The 6,842-nt window shown below is 51.5% G+C and overlaps 1 pseudogene; it reads right to left on the minus strand.

Annotated features, from left to right (window-relative positions):
- Nucleotides 1-6,173, minus strand: part of LOC123138840 (S-(+)-linalool synthase, chloroplastic-like) — a 55,924-nt pseudogene extending 49,751 nt beyond the window's left edge.
- Between the last annotated feature and the right edge of the window lie 669 nt (nt 6,174-6,842).

A 6,842-nucleotide genomic window follows, 5' to 3' on the forward strand; every position in this document is an offset into this window, starting at 1 on the left:
CCCACTCCCCACTTCCTCCACGATGCTCCCCCCCTCGCTCTGGATCTGGATCGGGAGGAGCTCGATCCCCTTCGCCCTCGCTCGATGGCCGACGCCGCCTAGACCTCGCCGGAGGCCACGTCGCCAGACTTCCCCGCCGGCCTGCATCCTCTACGCCGCCTCGTCCTCGTCATCCACCCCACCCCCGCTGCCCTTGCCCTACCGGCCCAGTGAGCTCACACCTCGCCCTCCTCTCTATCCTCCTCACCGCGCCACCGTAGCCCTCTCGCGATCGCGCCTTGTGCTCATCAAGGTGCCGCGCTCGTCGTGCCCCGCGTCGTCGCCCCTTTCACCGCGCCGGCTCCCTCTCCCCTCGGTCCCCGACGAGAACCACCACGCCGGCTCGCCCGTCGCCCCGCCGTGCATAGCGCCCTCCACCGCGGCCCCTTTGCTCCCGCGCGAGCTCCGACAACTCCCGAGCAGCGCTGCTAGCCGTGCACCGCAACGCTGCTGCTGCTGCTCGCCGGCCAACGCCGTCGACTGCGGCCCCACAATAGCCTGCTTGACGCCGTCGCCCGGTTCGGTCCCCGCCTCCGGCCGTGCTCCCCCTTCCTTCGCGCGTGTGCCCGCGCCCCACCTCACCGCACCGCCGCGACGCCCTCCCGCCCGAGCGCGCACGCCCCCGTCCACCGGCTGCTGCCCCTTGCCCCTCGTTCCTCACTGCGGCCGCCTCTCCACCGGCCACGGCCAGTGCACCCTGGTCCGGCCATGGCCTCCCCATGGCCACCGGACCCCCCTGCTCTGGCGCCCTGCTGGGAACGCCCGCTCGGGCCGCGTCCTGCACCCGCGCCCGCTAAGCGGTGCCCGGTAGGCCTTCCCTGGGTCACAGACATGTGGGGCCCAGCCCCCAGAATGTTTTAATAAAAAAAAGAATTAAAAAAATATACAAAAATAATTAAATAAACAATAATAATCAAATTAATTAATTAATTAATTAAGGAATTAATTAAGTTAATTAATTATAATTAAATTATCCTAATCACTAATTAATATAATTAATTGTTAGTTAATTAAATCAGAGTACGACGAACGGGACCCACCTGTCAGGTTGACCAAGTCAACTGCTGACGTCATGCTGACATCATGATGACGTCAGCAGACACTATTCTGGATAATGTTGATTAAATTAATTAAATAAATCCTAAAAATGATTTAAATCTTTTAAAATTAATATAAGGTAAACCGTAGCTCGGATCGAAAAACTTTGTACATGAAAGTTGCTCAGAACGACGAGACGATTCCGGATACGCAGTCCGTTCGTCCGCCACACACCCCTAACCTATCGAACTCGCAACTTTTCCCCTCCGGTTCATCTGTCCGAAAACGCGAAACACCGGGAATACTTTCCCGGATGTTTTCCCCCTTCGTCGGTATCACCTACTACCGCGATTGGGCACACCTAGGATCGTTACTTGTCATGTCATGCATCGATATGCATTTGTTTGCATTGTATTCATTGTTTCTTCCCCCTCTTCTCTCCGGTAGACTACGAGACCGACGCTGCTGCTGCCCAGTTCGACTACGGAGTTGACGACCCCTCCTTCTTGCCAGAGCAATCAGGCAAGCCCCCCCCTTGATCACCAGATATCGCCTATTCTACTCTATACTGCTTGCATTAGAGTAGTGTAGCATGTTACCGCTTTCCGTTAATCCTATTCTGATGCATAGCCTGTCATTGTTGCTACAGTCATTGATACCTTACCTGCAATCCTAAATGCTTAGTATAGGATGCTAGTTTATCATCATTGGCCCTACATTCTTGTCAGTCTGCCTCGCTATACTATTGGGCCGTGATCACTCGGGAGGTGATCACGGGTATATACTATACATACATACATACTATACAGATGGTGACTAAAGTCGGGTCAGCTCGATGAGTACCCGCAAGTGATTCTGATGAGGGGGCTGAAAGGACAGGTGGCTCCATCCCGGTAGAGGTGGGCCTGGGTTCCCGACGGCCCCCGACTGTTACTTTGTGGCAGAGCGGCAGGGCAGGTTGAGACCACCTAGGAGACAGGTGGGCCTGGCCCTGTTCGGCGTTCGCGGATACTTAACACGCTTAACGAGATCTTGGTATTTGATCTGAGTCGGCTACGAGCCTATACGCACTAACCATCTACGCGGGAGTAGTTATGGGTATCCCGGCGTCGTGGTATCAGCCGAAGCACTTCAGACGTCAGCGACGGAGCGGCGCGCGCCGGATTGGAACGTAAGCCTGCTCTTGTATTAAGGGGGCTAGTTCTGCTTCCGGCCGCCCTCGCAACGTGCAGGTGTGCTATGGGCGATGGGCCCAGACCCCTGTGCGCTTAGGTTTAGACCGGCGTGCTGGCCTCTCTGTTTTGCCTAGGTGGGGCTGCGACGTGTTGATCTTCCGAGGCCGGGCATGACCCAGGAAAGTGTGTCCGGCCAAATGGGATCGAGCGTGTTGGGCTATGTGGTGCACCCCTGCAGGGAAGTTAATCTATTCGAATAGCCGTGATCTTCGGTAACAGGACGACTTGGAGTTGTACCTTGACCTTATGACAACTAGAACCGGATAGTTAATAAAACACACCCTTCCAAGTTCCACAGACAACCCGGTGATCGCTTTTCCACAGGGCGACGAGAAGAGTATCGCCGGGTAGGATTATGCTATGCGATGCTACTGGAGATGCTACTTGGAGATGCTATTTGGAGGACTTCAGTCTACTCTCTTCTACATGCTGTAAGACGGAGGCTGCCAGAAGCGTAGTCTTCGATAGGACTAGCTATCCCCCTTTTATTCTGGCATTCTGCAGTTCAGTCCACCGATATGGCCTCCTTACACATATACCCATGCATATGTAGTGTAGTTCCTTGCTTGCGAGTACTTTGGATGAGTACTCACGGTTGCTTTCTCCCCCTTTTCCCACTTTCCTTTCTATCTGGTCGTCGCAACCAGATGCTGGAGTCCAGGAGCCAGACCCCACCGTCGACGATGATTCCTACTACACTGGAGGTGCCTACTACTACGTGCAGCCCGCTGGCGACGTCCAGGAGTAGTTAGGAGGATCCCAGGCAGGAGGCCTGCGCCTCTTTCGATCTGTATCCCAGTTTGTGCTAGCCTTCTTAAGGCAAACTTGTTTAACTTATGTCTGTACTCAGATATTGTTGCTTCCGCTGACTCGTCTATGATCGAGCACTTGTATTCGAGCCCTCGAGGCCCCTGGCTTGTATTATGATGCTTGTATGACTTATTTATGTTTTTAGAGTTGTGTTGTGATATCTTTCCGTGAGTCCCTGATCTTGATCGTACACGTTTGCATGCATGATTAGTGTACGATTGAATCGGGGGCGTCACAGTGTGCGTAGGAATTTTTTTGAAATTACTACGTTCCCCAACACCGGCCCCCGCGCTACTAATAGGCCCAAAACCCGCGCTGCTGCTAGGCTTTTCCCTAGTAGTGATAGTTAAAACCACCACTCTTTTAATTGTGGGAATACGTGAGTAATCAAGAATGTTAATCTATCAAATTTGGCCAAGAGTTCTAGCGTTTCCCTCTTATCATGAGAATGCACATATTTTCCACCTTTTTACAAAATTAATCATTGGAGGCTAGTAGTTTATTATATTTATACCTCTTAACCTCTTGCATTTCCCTCTGATGCTGCAACTTCTTAATCGTAAACTCTGCAACTGCCAAATTCTCAATTGCCATGTTCCTAGTGGGCAAGTTTTGGAGGTAGCTCAGATGGTGCCTTGCCTTGTATTGCATCAGGCTCACATGATAGGGATGGTCTAGTGACTGCCTCACATATATTGCAAGGTTTGGCTCCAAATACTTAATTGCGAATCTAAGATGCTTGCTTGAGAATTCGTTTGCCTTGTAGAGGGATGATTCTCCCACGTTGAGGTGTGACATGTCCTGCAAGCTGAGCAACCCTCTAATGTCTTTGCAGAGCCCAAGGTTGAATTCACCATTATCATTTCTGAACTTCCGAAGAACGTCGTCTGCCAATTTGTTGAGAAGGGGTCTTAGGCATCTGTCATATATAATGAATACAATACATCTCGAGGGAGGTGCTTATACAGTCCACAAGGAAACATTAAACCTTAGTTTAGACTTGGCTACTCTAAGATATTTTCTAGCGAAGTTATCGCATAAAATCCATTTCATAGACCAAATTGCACTCAAGATTTGCAAACTTGTTTCTTTTATCTGTCTCGAGACACCAAACTTGTGTTTTATTGACCTGCCGAAACATAATATCCAGCTTCTCTCATCAGCCTCATGGAAAGCGTTGCATCAAGCAGATCGTCACTATGGATGAGATCTGCACATGAGTCCATGATGGTGTCAATCTCATCTTGGAAATAGCGGTCAATGCAGAGGCGCTTGAGGTGATCAACAGTGGTCAATAAGCCTCGTCGACACGTCGGATGGTGATGCAACAATGTTTGAACATTCCTTAGGCTTTCCTGGTTTGTTGCACAAAGACATCAAACTTCTTCAAAAGAATACAAAGTTTACAGAACTTTGACTATTAATATAGGGTTTTGGGTGATAGCACTTCCAATATTTAGATTTACCATTAAAAATACTTTCATAATAATGTACTGTATATTTATATATTTTATAAACATCTTTCAAAAATTAATGGGATAATCTGGTTCGTAGTTCCTCCTAGGACCAAGTCGTTTCTTTCCTTTTGGTGGAAGGTGACGTTTATGAGACAAGCTTGTGCTAGGCTCAACATTATAGCTCTGATAGGTTTGAACTCGATCCCTTGTCTAATAATTTTATAAAAAGGACATAAACACGCATGCTAATTGCATATACGGTGATAACCATATATACCTGGAAGTCAAAATCATCGGGCAGCTCATGTGACGCGGGCTCCCGCCCGGGACATATCACGGTTGACGGGCGGAAGAAGGCATGGTTGCGTCCGCTCCGGCCACCAATTCTGGCCACCAGTGAAGGCGAATGGTGTAGTGGCTGAACGGAGAAGGAGAAGAAGACATGCGCAACAGCCATCGGTTGCTTAATTAATGGGGGCTGACTGGCTAAGTGTTGCGTGTTCCAGATCGACTAAGTAGGCTATAAATGGCTAACTGCGGCCTGGGTGATATGAGATGAACACCTGGATGATATAAGATAAACAAGTAGCTGCTGCTGCTATGTCTTTGGGTGATATGAGATGAGTTGCAGGCATGCTCTCTAGATTTATAGGAAGGGGGATAGGCGGGGTTGCAGCTGCGTCGATCCATCCTACAACGAGTGATATGCAGTTCCATCGTAGTCAGGCGAGTCACGCGAGTCACGCGAGTCATGTGCAAAATTCACTAAACGTGTACCATCGTAGCATACGTCATGCATGATCTTAGTCCTAGTTCCATAAGTACATGGACAGTTAATTAATGTAGACATGGCCAGATTAATATTCACATCGCTCACGCGTGTCACGGGATGCATGCACTAATCAAATATAGTTTTTCGTCTAGAGCTATAATAAATATTCTTAGAGCAACTCCAACGTTTTTCCTAAAAATATTGCGGTAAAATCAGTTTTTTTAGGTTTCTCGTAACTTTTAGGGGAAGTTGTCTGGAAGAAACTTTTGTCAGTTCCAGTAAACTTCTTCCCCTAAATCTATTTTTCTTTTCTTTTTTCATTAGACAAAACTAGCTAAATGGTATAGGGTTCGCCAGTCAGTGACATGCATGACAACCACTGGCGGGCGGCGGCGTGAGGCAATGCGATGGCCACCGGCGGGCGCCGACACAGATGCGTGGTGGCTGCCAGCGAGGGGCAGTACGAGGCGGTGGCGGCGTTCCAACGAGGTTCCTGCAGGGAGGCGGCATTTCGGTAGGCCACCAGATGGTCGGCATGGGCTCCTCCTTGGGCTTGGCTGGCGCTGGTTCAGGCAACGGCGACGGTGGCGGAGGGTAGATGCAGTCCCCCGCTGCCGGCAGCTGCAGCGCCTCCTCCATACCTAGCGAGCGCACGTCCTCCTCGTGCTGGGACTCCTCAAGGGTGCGCTGGGGCGCGCTGGGGCGCCTTCTCCGCTGTGGCCTAGCACGTCGCCTCCGCTGCCTTGTCCTCCTACGCCACCACCGGGTGCGGCGGTACGTAGCCATCGTCAAGCTGGACGCCGCCGCGGCGGAGCACATCATGCTCAGTGCAAAAAAAATTCCCAGTTGAGGAAAGTTTGGCATGCCGGGTCGCAGCACTGCTACAGGGTCATGAGGCCACAATGCTTGTGCACCTCCTCCGTGTGCGCGCGCGGCGACCGCGACACCGGGATGCGGTACTGTCAAGGTACTAGCCCTGGAGGAGGTTGATGTCGGGCCACGGCAGTGGCACGCGATATTGCTAGTGGTACTGCGTATGGTGCACCGGAATGTAGAGCCGGTCCCGTGACTGGCAACCCCTCCCCGCACGCGGCAGATGTGAGAAGGCATCCCGCGGCGGCCGCCGCGGGATGAGCCAACGCCGGCGTCGAACTTGCACTCGCCCTTGCCCTTGTTGTTGAAGAACCCCTTGGCAGAAGTGCACGCTTTCTAGGGTTTTCTGTCGCTGGCTAGGGAGCGAGGGTGATCAAATGTGGACGGGAGTGGAGGAGATGCATTGACTACGACCACGTGGGTAGTTGGGCGGCCAAGAGGGGACGCGTAGCGCGTCCCTCTCTTGTCCTTGTGGGTGCAAGTCCGGCGCAAATATGGGCAGGGAATGCGTTCAGACGGACAGCGAACGGACGAATGAGTTTGCGTCGGCGCATTGGACCGGCGTTTCGTTTATTTCGACCCAAACGGACATGCTCTGACCATTTAGGTCGGCGCGTT

This window comes from Triticum aestivum, chromosome 6B, assembly GCF_018294505.1.
Source record: "Triticum aestivum cultivar Chinese Spring chromosome 6B, IWGSC CS RefSeq v2.1, whole genome shotgun sequence".
NCBI classification, from domain to species: Eukaryota; Viridiplantae; Streptophyta; class Magnoliopsida; order Poales; family Poaceae; genus Triticum; species Triticum aestivum.